This window comes from Rhinolophus sinicus, chromosome 1 (assembly GCF_057876585.1).
Source record: "Rhinolophus sinicus isolate RSI-liver-muscle chromosome 1, RSI-T2T, whole genome shotgun sequence".
NCBI classification, from domain to species: Eukaryota; Metazoa; Chordata; class Mammalia; order Chiroptera; family Rhinolophidae; genus Rhinolophus; species Rhinolophus sinicus.
Window position 1 is genome coordinate 185,792,445 of NC_142501.1, and position 13,913 is coordinate 185,806,357.

The 13,913-nt window shown below is 37.4% G+C and overlaps 1 protein-coding gene across 1 annotated transcript in view; it reads right to left on the reverse strand.

Annotated features, from left to right (window-relative positions):
- The window catches only part of COL25A1 (collagen type XXV alpha 1 chain), a 437,107-nt gene that overhangs the window by 192,928 nt on the left and 230,266 nt on the right, over positions 1 to 13,913 (reverse strand). The gene's annotated exons all lie outside the window — the stretch shown is intronic.

Below are 13,913 nucleotides of genomic sequence, written 5' to 3' on the forward strand. Positions count from 1 at the left end.
TAATATATTCAAAAGGCTAGCTAGCACAGAGTGAGACAAGGTGAGAACCAATATGTAACAAAAGAGATGTCTTTGTCTAAGAGATTCATCATATTGATTTTAATAGTGAGCCATCGCTCTAGCTACTGTCAGCGAGCAAAAGCAGGATATAGCAAGGAAACATTTCTCACCTGAAATGATGCTGACTACCAGACCCCAAACAAGAAACATTCTGATGTAAGCCATCCTCCCTGTTTGTGTGTTATCAAAACCCTTCCCAAAGGGAATGCCTGTATTATCCATGGCGTCCAATTTATTGACAATATGATAAGGATATTACAAATCACTGAAAGTACTAAAGTAGGTTACATCTTGGTAATCTCTGTACTTTAGGGCAATAGACTGAGTTCCCACACAGAGAGAAGAAAGGTCAATTTTCAGTAATAATTTGCATGAATGAAAGCTTTCTATTTATTTTAACAGAACCCAAGCCTAGAAAATTACTGAGGTGCTTTAGTTAATAGAGTTTCTAGAAAGTACTGGAAAGTTCTAGAAATGAACACGAATAAAAGAAACTGCCTACTTAATGACACTTTTTAATGACAAAATAAAAGCTTCCGCTTTTCACAATGATGAATAGGAGGTGGTTTCCCTCAAAACTCATTTGCCTTGTGGTTTTGATTATTTATATGCACATAGAAAACTTCATATTATAGGGAATATGTAATTTCTATAGTGAGGTGTGTTTTTAAATTATGATATTTGATACAAAGTCAAGCAATTTTCCATTTTGTTCAAAATGTTCCAATGATCTGAGGTTGCCATCAGTTTTTTTATGCTCTTCTCCCAAACTCTACTAACATCACCAAACTAAAGATAAAATAGAGAACTTTTTCCCCTCTAAATAGGGCAGTTAATGCCCATGGGAAAATAACATTCTTAACAAATAAAACCCAGGGGATCTAGTCAAGCGAAGGAATAAATCCTCATCTTTCACACAACTTTCAAACTGGTAAACAATACAAGAATTTAAAAATAATTTCTTTTCAACTCATGCCACATAATGCACAAAGTAAGTTTGTATGTAATTGCAAGGCCAGATCAACTTTCCAGACGGACATGAAGAATCAATCAATGATTAGAGGCTTAACTTTAATATGCAAAATAGAGGGTTTGGTGGACTTAGAGGGGGGCATCAGGATAAATAACCCCACAACTGGAAATGGAAGTTTAGGTCATTTCCTGTCTGAGGATATATAGGGCATATTGGATAATGGTCAGAGTACCTGAAAGGAAACCACAAGCTGATTAATTCCACTCGAAGGGATGGTTTTTAAAAACCAGCTCTTATTCTTTACCATTGATTAGAAGTCTAAATGGAAGGCTACATATGGTGAAAGATATATACATTCAGCCATTACAACAGAAGAGCGATAAATTATCCAGGGTGCCTGCAGAGAACTCTCTAATCCACTCTTTCAATTTTCACTCTCACCTGTGAAAAAGACTGAAACTGTATGCCAATTGGTTGTTAATAATGTGCTCTGGAAGGGAACAACTTGAAATTGTTCCCAAAACTGCAAATCAAGAGACAAAGTATGCGTGTCTACTACTGTTGAATGAAATTATATATCAGAACAAAAGACCATGTCTGCAGTACAGGACTAAAGTATGCTTTCATGTGTCCTATCAAATCCATGGCTCTGGGCCGCACAAACTCTGGGGCGCTTAAGTTTCTACTCCCAGAAGAATATCCTAACATAGATATAGCTCATGGAAGCCTCCAAAAGGAAGTTTGTGATATGAAATTTAAAATAATTGTTTTTAAATTTGTAGCTTCCAGATTGGGTTTCTACTGTGCCTGCCAAACATTCTCCTTCTTTTTCAGCGGGTTAGCTACACAAATATGGATTTCATCTGTTTATTAATAGAAGGAAGTGGTGATTCAGTCACTTTGTGTAGATGCCCTAGTTTTCCCATCTCTACTTGCCTTCCACGGAACACTGTAAGATGTGACCGGTCAAAGGTCAGGTGGAAGAGAGCGCGGTGGGGGTGTGACTAGAAAGAGCAAGCCCCTTGCTCTTTGGCTTGGTCTGCAGCCTTTGGACCTCCCAACTCATGCTCACCTCAGTCCCTGGCCAGCCCCTGCTGCTCCATTTTTGTTCTTTTCCTGAATCTGGATGTGAGCTCTGGGCAGCAGAAATGCTATCACCAAATGCATTCTTTTACATAGATTCCAAACGCCAGTTTTCCTCAAGTGTGTTTCATCCGCAACTCTGTCAAGTAGGAGAGACTCTCCTGTTGCCTTTCTCTAAATAGTTGAGAGGTCTGCATTTTTATGCTACAGAAAGATCACACATAAACATTCTAGAGCTCAGTGCTGTCCACATGCTCTTATGAGCCATGTGCGGCCCAAGTATATTACTCCCCTTCTCTGAGCCCCACTTATAGGTAATGAATAGAGCAATACAATCAGCTCTACCTACTTCACAGGGTTGTAGCATCAAAAGGTCTTTATGAAAGGGCTTTGATCTCTAGCTTCCAATTAAATGTATCACAATAATTAATAGTGAAGAATGTTTGTCAAATGAAGACTGTATATTTACACATTGCCACCAAAGTTATAAGGCTAAGCACATGGAATATGAAAGCTGAATCATGGAAAGGGCAGGAGGAGTGAGGAGGGAAGATTTCCAGAGAAGAGAAGACAGCAAGAAAGGACAAGTGTGAGGGTATACCCTGCATGCTTGGAGGGAATCTGCAGAAATGGCTAGAAGAGGTGTTTATTTGGAAACATTACTGTAATGACTACTTTTGTGTCAATATGACTAAGCGGTGGTGCCTGGTTGTTTGATCAAACATTAATCTAGATGTTGCTGTGAAGATATTTTATAAATGTGATTGACATTTATAATCAGTTGACTTCAAGTAAAGCAGATTACCCTTGATAATATGGGTAGGCTTTGTCCAATCAGTCAAAGGCCTTAGGAACAAAAATTGAGGTTTCCCAGAGAAGTAATTTTGCCTCAAGACTATAACATAGAAACCATGTCTCAGTTTCCATCCTGCTGGCCTGCCTACAGATTTTGGACTTACCAGCCCCCAAAATTGCATGAGCCAATTCCCTGAAATAAATCATATATATATATATATATATATATATATATATATATATATATACACACACACACACATATACATATACATATATATATATGTATATGTATATATATATATGTATATATGAGAGAGAGGGAGAGAGAGAGAGAGAGAGAGAGAGAGAGAGAGAGAGAGAGAGAGAGAGAGAGCAAGCTATTCTATCAGTTCTGTTGCTCTGGAGGACCCCAGCTGATACAAACACTAAGGCCATTTGTATTGGAAAACCCTGTGGATTCTTCTCAGTCTTTATTTATTTGCCAGTTAGCAGGAGCATGTGCACTCCAACTGTGCCAGCGTACAGCATACAGAGACTATAACCCCAAGTGAATGATCATTTTTGGTCACAATGAAAGGAGTTTGGTATCTTTCAAAGTCAATAAATATCTCCAGATATCTTACCAATAACTCAAACTCAAAATACTCAACACTGAAATCTTCCTCCCCCGCCCCAATAAAAGGCTCCTTTTATTGAGTTGCTGCTCCTGCAGTGTCCTACACTGTGTCACTTTGCCTCTGGCTGACTCCTTGTCATGCAGGGTGTCAGGCAGGGGCTCAGCTCCCGCTCCCCACACAAGAACGCAGGATATGCTGAGGCCAAAAAAGAACACCCACGGAGCCATAGGTAGGGGAGTCATATCACTGTAGTCTCGCTGGCAGCTGGGTTGGAGACACAGGCAGCAAACATCCACCAGTACCCCAAGAGGGATCTTCCTGTACCCCAGTCTCTCTGGCAGCCGGGCAAGACGCACACAGGCAGTAGGATCCACACAATCTGCAACCTGCCGTCCACTATTCTGCCTGCCAACCAACCCCTTGCTAACTGCAATTTACCGTGCTAACGGCAATCTGCACTTGCCAGCCACCATCCGCTGCTAGCGTAGCCACGGCAGTTATATTAGTGGCCAATGGCTCACTGGTTACAGCTGATGGCCAACTAGCCATAGCTGATGGCCATCCGATCACAGTTGATGGCCATTTACTATCCGAGCCAGCACCTTTCCACTTGAGGCTGAGAGCCTGGAAACTGCACTCCTGGCTCTGTCCCACTCTCCTTATGTCCATTCTATAGACCTTAGATTCTTCCTTGGTAACTTTCTCAGGTAGAGTCCACCCTATGCGTACCTTTAACCCAGTCCAGACTTTCTTCAGGTTGCTTCCAGCAGCTATCCTGAAAATCACTCTCAGAACAGTCATTCTCAACAGGCTTTCGCTTATTGCTAATTAACTGCCCACAGCTTCTTCTGTTAGCATTTAAAATTCAAACTGCTAAGTCTGGCATTCAAAGCTCTCCATGTGGAGTCTGACCAATCCCCCTAGGATAACTCTACTACTCCTATCAGCAGCCGTCTACTCCAGACACCTCGGCCTCTCCAATGGCTCATTACCACCTCTCAGCTACCCTCTTCCGCTTCACTGATCCCATCTTTCAAGTCTCAGCTCAAGTTCCAATTTTCCTGGCCATTCATATGCTTAATGAAACTTCTTCTTTCTGAACTATTGCTGTGACTATCTGGCTCATTCATGTGCCATTTAAGCACAAAATGACTTGTATTATTAATAAATAATAAACATAGGTGGAGACTTTTCTTTTCAACCAGATACAAAGCTGTCTGAGACAGGGACTATATTTAAAAGATTATTTAAGGAATGAAAGAAGGAGAGAGGGAGGGACTAAACAGGGGACCTCCCTTTGTGCTCATAAGTTGTGAGGTACAACTTGGCACTGGGTGTATGTATCTTCCAACCAAATGCTATATGTCTTATTTCATTCACACTGTGGGAATAATCAAAAGAGACATTTTAATAAAATGTGCTGTCCTGAGGATTCATGGGTTTTCCAGCTGTGGTTGATTTGTATTGCATCCACTTTACCCATCCTATATAAAGAGGCTTATAGGTATAGACCATAGTAAGGGAACAAAGCGATAATAATTAATATGCATGAGGTTCTGAAAAGCAGCACCAAAGCCTTTTGTATTGGTAAACACAGTGTACACTTTTCAATCTTTACCCTATTTTCCATTTTAAAGTCCCTGACACTGTTTAACACTCTCTTCATTTTGAGAGTTTTTCCTTTGTGTCTTCCATGACAGCAGTATGTCTTAATTCTCCTTCCACCTCTCTACACACTCCATCTCAGTCTCCTTTAAGGGCTCCAATGTGTCCACCTATTTCTTAAATGATAAATTCTTAGGGGAGGGGATGTCTCATTTTCATGAGCTGAGTAAACTGATCTGCTTCAATCACTTCAACAACCAGCTATACTTTAATTATTCTGAAAGCTCTTACTTTAGCTCAGACCTCTCCCCTGAGCCAATTGGCTACTCGATGTTTCCATATGGATGTCCCATATGCATCTAAAACTCAACAACTTCACATCAGACCTCAGCATCATTCCCTGCCCAAACTTGATTTTCCTTCTTTACTCTCTATTCCAGTGGCCCACACTATTATTCCCCAAAGCAAAACTTGAGAATCACCTCTACCCCTCCTTCCTCCTCACCCCTACATCTAGTCACACATGTCTGCCATTTCTACCTCATTACTACCACCTGCATATATTCCATTCTTTATATCTCTCTAGGCCATTTTATTTCTAAATAACCAACAATACCTTAATATCTCTCTTTTCTCTTTTGTCCTCCTATTCTTTAGCAAGAGTTATCTTTCTCAAATGTTTGACCATGCCACACCCTTTCTTAAATCTTTCAGACTCTGTATGCTTTTAGGATAATTACTTAACAAGGTATGCAAAGTCCTTCACACGCTCATCTTACTCCAATCTCTGTTCTGTTTACTCCCTAACTTCCTCCTTGAACTTTACATGCCAACCTTATTTAATATACAGTTTCCCAAAATGCCATTCTTTCTTGTGTCTGAAAGGCTTTGAAAATGCTCATCTGCCTGCAAACGTGGCACTACTTAGATTTTCCACTTTGACAATGCCTTGACTGATCTCAGATCCAGAGGCATTCCTGATCCCTTCCCCACCCAAATCTGGGTGACTTACTTCTCTACTGTTCTGTCAATGTACCTTGACATATCCTGAGTAAACCTGTCACATAACATTGCTGTGCTTTTGTTTCGTTTTATTTTGTTCTCACTAGACTCTAAGTTCCTTGAAGACAGTGGCTACGTCTTATTTGCTATTTTATCTCCATCAGATATAGCAGAGGGCAGGGCACATATTAGGCACTCACTATGCGCTTGATGAATGAATCATGAATGAATGGGCACTGTACCAGAGGTGCCAAAAAAATGTATACAAGTGGACACTGGTCAACGTTGCTCAAGCAGTAGTTCGCCGTAATCAGAAGTGTCTGGATGCTGATGGTAACCACTTTGAGCACCTTTTGTAATTACAGAAGTCAAATATGTCCTGTAGTCATCTTTTGTTATTGGCATATATTGAGTACTACAATTTTAATATAGTTTTCCTTTCTTAAAATGTGTATACACTTTTTTGGTATTTCTCTGTCTCGCTCTCTACACACACACATATATATACATATGTGTATATATATATGTATATATATTTATATATATATATATACATATATATATACATATGTATATATATGTGTATATATATATACAAGTGTAGATATGTGTGTTTGTATGTATATATATATGCAAGTTAAGAAAACAAGAAAAACTTTTATTTTATTTAAGCCTAAGCAAATCTTAAGAAACCATGAAGACTTGTGAAAATAAAAGGTGCACTAAAAATATCATTCATAATGACTAAAAAACACCCCTAAGAACATTTAGGTGACTTGGGATACTTTAAGTTCCATGGCTAGATGTCTTTTTAATTGCCAAAGCAAGAACTAACATTCATTTAACAACAAAAGGAGGGAATTCTTTCTATATTATAGCACAGGACCCAGTTCAGATCCAACAGGCCACTTAGTGAACTTAGGCCAAATGCAGGCCAACTTCATGGTGTCCACATGATCTGAAATAAGCAGGAGCCACTCTTTGTATAAGAGGAAATCATAGCATTTTAAGTAGGTAGTTTGGAAGAATAAGGACATTGAGGCTTCAAAGATTATTCAATGTTTGGCCATTCATGAGAAAACAATAATGTACCCTTAAATCATTCATTTGACCTTGTTCAAAATATTAGCATTCAAAAAATATATCCAAACTGCTTTCTAACAGCATGTTATTTTAGAATGGCTCTCCTGCTATCTATGGCTAGTTATTGCCTCACAAATCCACAGAAGTGATATAATTACTTCCCTAATTTGTCGCATAAGATATTTACAGTTCTGCATAGGCAGACAACCCTAGGAATTCAGAAATATGACAAAGTATTTGGTCATAAGAAAGTCAAACAAGAAGACGTAACATGACATCCCCTTTGTTTGTTTGTAGACTAGATATCAGAAAGGTAGGCAGGTGGCCAATGAACAACCTGAAGCAGACTTTAAAACTGAAAGGTTACTTTCTAATAATTCTGACTGTTTTGTGCCACCTGTTTCATTTTTTTAAGCTAAAAACAAAGCAAACAAACAAAAAACACTCTCCTAGTTCTCTCTTATTTCATCTACCAAGTATCTTTGGGAGAGAGAAGATTCATCCTTAAACTCTCACATTTTTGTTTTAATTATGTTTTTCACTATAAGAATGGCAGTTGCTCATTCTTCAAACCTCATAAAAGTGACTCTAAAAGTGTTAGTCATTTTTTCAGAGAAGTATTGCTAAAAATTAAACTTTCACCTGAAACCATGGGGAATAGAAAACAAAATAGATAAACAGAATTATTTCCAGTTGAGGAAGTCACTCCAGACCCAAAATAAGGTAATGAAGTCGCTCAGTGGCATGACAAACAATAAGGAGAAAAAAGAGAAGGCCATAACTGTTGGTGCTTGAAGATTTTGTAAATGCTTAAAAATAAGAAGCCCTCCTTATCAATGAAGTTATGAAGTAACCCAGGGGGGCCTAAGGCTCAAGACCTGGCAGTAATATCCTATTCTTCTTACAAAGCACCCCGCAGCTTTTGTGTTTCTCTTTATAAAAAAAAAAAATCTCTCCCTTTTATATTTCTTTTTCTGTTTAAGTTTCTGGTGATAGAAAATAGTTTTGATGTAGTTTTTCTTCATTTCTTCTAAAATGTTACGATAAAACAGGTCACATTATTACCCAAGTGACATACCTATGTATATCTTTCTGGAGATTTCTGGTTCTTTCTATTTCTTCCAAGAATTATTTCCAGACAGGGCAGCAAAGATTGGCTGGTCACCAAATTTGTTTACTTTTACTTCTGAGCTCACAAGTACATTTCTCTCCTTTCCATGCTTTTAGGTGTGAAAATGTAACTTGACTCTTGCCAGAGAAATCTGGTCAGAAGTGACATAAACCATAAAATCCTGTATTTCTGGTGTTGGCGAAAAAACAACAACAAAAAATAACACCTCCCCTCTTGACCCTCCATTCTTTTTCCTTCTTTATCTTATCTGATGGCTATATGTCTACAGCCAGGGAACACACATATAAAAGATAGTAGAGACTCCACAAATCTGGGTCCCTACAAGAAGCGTTGCCCCTCAATTTATAAGAAATAAATTTCTATTGTGGTAAGCCACTAACATATCAGGGGTTGTCTGCTATAACAGCTAAACTTATTATAAAACAGATGGTATCTAGAAATAGACCACAAGAAAAAATAATGTTGCAAAGAAAAATATTGTCAATATTTTTGTATGTCTATTTCCTCCTCCTCATCTTCATTTTTTAACTTAACACTCCTATTTATTTCATTTTGTGGGCTCTTGACCCATTATCTTTCCCCTTCAAGAATTCCAAACTTCTGTTTAATCTGGCACTAAAGCTACATAAACAACATCAGAGGAAACATCGAAACAAATTACCACTGAACACTGTTCCGTCTTCAAACATGGCAGCTTTAACCACTCAAAACAAGATATAAAAGACAATGGGGAATCCATTTTATGTTAGAATCACAGTTATAGTCTCTTTTTCTACTTTCTGTTCCAGGAGACAAACCAGTGTTCAGGGTCCCAAAATGAGCTACCCATCTCTGACAGCCTAAAGTCATTCTATTATAACTCTGTCCCCAAACAGCCTTTAAACACAAATTAATTCTCCAGGTTTGTTTAGTTTGTTTCTTTGGCTTGTTATGGTGACTATATCAGAATTTATCTAGCCATCCTGGTATTTTGTAGCAATACTGCTTCCTACAAAGACAGATGGTTTGCTCCCTCCATTAAAAATAATATCCCATTGTTATAGAAAAATAACAGTCACTACACATTCAAAAGCACACGCTTTGAACCCTAATTGAAATAAAAATATTTTTAATAATTAACAATTGAATATAATAGGAATACAATTGAAGTCGTTAAAGAAAAATTTGCTGAAAACTCCATGACAATTTTATGTTGTTTTCTTGACTCAAGGGTCAAAGCTTATACCTCCACACAACTTACTTCCACACTAGATGAGAATTAGATGATTAATAAGTTTGCTTTGAGTAATTGTCAGTATGAAAGAGCACATAAAAGATGTAAAATCTAGAGACAGCTAAGAAAAGCTTGAAATGAACCATAGATAGCAGATGGTAGGATTAGTTACAACAACAAAGATACTTGCAAAAATGGTGGTAACACTTAAACCTTACTTAACTGAAAAACATCTTGTAGAAATCCAGGGGAGAAATGAGCTTTGAAGAGAGCTAGGCTTGGATTCAAATTCTGGTTTTGCCTCCGCTAAATGTAAGTCCTTGGAATGATTACTTGCCTTACTCAACCCTCAGTTTCCTCCTGTGTAAAATGGGTACAATAAATCTCTCATTCACAGGGCTGGTATGAGAATTGGTGTCACATACAGTAGGTAGTTACTATAAATTGCAGTTATTAGCATATCTGGAAAAGATCTACTGTTGACTTACAAGTCATTGTTTTTTCAATACGATGTAAGGATACCAGAGTTTCTCATTTAAAAGTTCTATAGAGATCTCTTTTCCTAATTCATCTACCACATTGGCCAAAAGAGCACCATAAGCTTAACTTGGCTAAGTCTGCTTCATTCATCTGTCAACAAGTTGCTGGGTTTCATATCAAGTTGACAATGATTGAAAGTGGGTGGACCAGACAGGCTGCACAACAGCGTCACATGCACACATCAGAAGGTTTATACTCCCAACAAGAACATCATAGATCTGTCAGCCAAGCACAATAATAGGGCTTGATAGACTGATACAACTAGAAAAGCCACTTAAAACAGGTCTCCTGACTTTTCTGGCTATAGTTGTAGGACTTACTTGAATTTGTTACCTGTGAATATTAGAATGGCTCCTACTTTTGGGACAAAAGGACAGAGAAACTACATCCCCCATTGTCTCTCAAAATGGTCAAAACAATTGCAAAATTTGCTACATTTGAAAACCCTGAAGTAATTAGGTAAATTTGATCATGCTCTTTGCTTCTTATTGAAACACAAATCCATTTGATCCAAAATACAAGGTACTATCTCATGTCATCTGGAGTCAGGTAACACAATGGTCAGGTAAATCATTCTAGCAAATGCATTTATGTATCTGAGCTAGGTACCCCAAGCACTTGCATGGATTCCTTTAGAACAATGTTTTCATACATGTTACCTTTATGAGAAAGGAAACAGAAAAAATTATGTGATATCCACATAAAAATAAATTACATACATTATCATAAAATTGCTCTATTGCAATCTTTTATAGCAGGGATTTTGTGGTAGCAATATATGTTTGTCAAAACAGATAAGGTTGGAGAATAAACCGAACAAGCTTCCTAAAGAGTAAATTGATATGAGGGATCTAATTCAAATTGTATTTCAAGTTTTAAATTATAAATGATCTCAATATGCAAGATACAGAAACTGACAAGAGAAATGCTTTAGCCACACATTATTCTAGTGTGATAAAGCCAAGTTTTTCAAATTACATCCAATGAAAATGTAAAATAAGATTCCTAAATTAAATTTTATCATTAAGTTGTTTTTTTCATTTTTTTTTAATCTTACTTGAGAGTATTACATTAGGAGGGCAATGAAAAATGGTGACTCAGAGAAAAAAGAAATCTGCCATTGCCTATCAGGTGAACCAATATTTATTTGTTTGTTTTAATGAGTGCCCTAATGCTGTCTTCTGCACTGCTGAACACTATTGAAAGTGAATGACAAGAAAACACACATCAGGAGCAGGTTATACCTCAGCATAAACCACAGGATCACAGAAGCTCATGGCCAGAAGGAAGTTGGAGGGATGTACTTGATACAGGCTTTGTTCCAAGGATTGCTTATCTAAAGCAAGACTACTTAACTTCTCAGACTACCTTTGCGATTTACATTTAATTTACAGAATGGAATCATGGGCAATTGCCATTAAAATGGTAATGTAATCCTTGATGTTATGGATAATTTCTTATTTGTGGAGATAGTGAAATATTTTTTTTTAAATACAAAACTAGTGAAATAAAATTCTCTAAAAATAAAATTATAGAAACTTTTAGATTTCAGTTTATGAAAAGAGTAGAAGGAAAAATACACAAAATTAAATGATGCTAAGAACAGGAAGAGTATGTTAACTGCAAGTTACAATTGTCAATAATTAAATATTGCATGTAAATAAATATAAAATTTATCAATATATCTAATCATAATAATGTCACTGTTCATTCACTTTTATTCAGTTGCAAGAAAGATAATGGAAATATTTCATAAAGCCACTTAGTCTAAAGCAAAATTTGATGAAAAGCAAATACTTCTTGAAAATCATACATGAGGGGGGTTTAAGAATTTGAGGCTCAAGAGGATTTCATTACAAGGTAGGTACTTCACTCATAAAGGTCCTCATGTTATGGGGTCCCAAGTACTATGGCAAGACTCCTCTGTGTTAGTAAAGATAGCATATTATACACACGCACACACACACACACACACACACACACACACACACATATGAAAATATATATTATCTTTTTCAAAATCAGTGGTTTTTCATTTTGTCAAATGTGAACAACCTGAATTATCTCTTAGTCAATATGAAAACTTGTAATTATACCTTATTTGTTGAATTTGATGTAATTTGCTAAACCCAGTATAAGATCTTTAAGATGCAGTTGAGATGGGGCAGTATTAATACTTGTCTTATGTATTAGCTATTTTACATTTTTTTGTCATGCTTTTATTTATGTAATTATTTATATCAAGGAATATTATTTGACCCATGGTCTTCCAAACCTGTGTACCAATCATTCATGTTATAACACATCTATCATTCGTAAGGAATTGGGGTAAGGTGGTAGTCAGAACATGTTTAAAATCAGACATATCTAATTGAATTCCAGCTTTGCAAACCTTCTCTGACTGTGCAACCATTGATAATTAAGCTCTATGACCCTCAGTTTCTATACTGAACAATAGGTATGGTAATATCAGAGACCAGTTTTGAGATAAAATGAAAAGTATGAGGGTTACGTGCCTAGAATATTGCCTGCCATTTACCAGGGGCTTAAAACGTGTGAGTCCTCTTTTTATATAATAACAAAAGGAAGAACAATTGAAATCCTTAGGTAGAGAACCTGGACTAACAGATAGCTCCCAGAAAGCAACAGCTACACGGCTGCCTAAATTTGCGCAGAGCCAAAGAGGAAATTCTGGAACCCTAAAAGTCACCATAAGGCAGAAATGAGATTTAACTACCTCTTGGTCTGTGTAATACTTACATCCACCAAAAAAAAAGCCTTGAACACTCTATTCTGGCTGTAATCTCCGGAGTTTCCTCTGGGTAGTAGTGGTTTGTTTCTAGTTTTAAAGGCAGAGGATTAAATAAGAAGCCAAAGAATCAGGCTCCTAGGCCTGGGGCATGCCATCTGCCTAGTATTAAGCAAGAACTGAAAGTCAGTTACAGAAGCACAGTCATTTCTAACATGATTTATGTTCCATCCTTGAATGTGGCAGGAAGACTGCAAAAGATATTTGGAAGCCAATGCTTCCTCTGAATAAAGTAAACGAGTATAAGCTAAGCCCCTCTCCCTGGACCATGCTGGCCTGTTAGGTAAGTTGCCAATGTGGAGTCTGTGAACCCTGGAGCAAAATGGCTATTCAGGATGAGAAAGTATCTTAAGGCCAATGATCATTGCTACCGTAAATGTACAGTGCACAGCACAAACACTGGGGTCAGACAACAGATATCCAGGATATTACTCAAAAACACATCTAGCTCAAAGCTGACAAGATAATCTGTTCCTGTGAGTGCAAAGCAGACTGGAATGCTGCCGCTATGACCTACTCAAGCAAAGAAAAAAGAAAGTGCAACTCTCCAAGGGCTCCATCTCATGCTCTTTATGCAGGCAAAACTCCAGCGGACTTCAAAGGGAGTGTTGCCTAAGGAGGAGTGTTGGACCGAGCCCATGGGGGGTATCATTTCCACGATCATGTTGCCATTCTACATTTGGTGGACGGGCAAATGCAAATACTTGAGATACAAGGTTAAACAGATGAAAAAAGAAGTGTGAAAGAGCTTGGAGATTTGCTTGCAAAAACCCTCAGAATTCCAGGAAAAGCGTTTAATATCAGGAACTTCATAAGTTGTTTCCAAAGTACCAAGAGAGTAATTGGTTTGTGATGATACTTATTAATAAAAGTTCTTTTAGTTGACACATTGCACTCCAACACATCACACGGTCACAAACTAGTGCATTTAAAAAATAATTTCCCAAAGTTAAGTACTCTTAAAAGGTCAGTAACATTTTTCTAATTGAAATATAGAC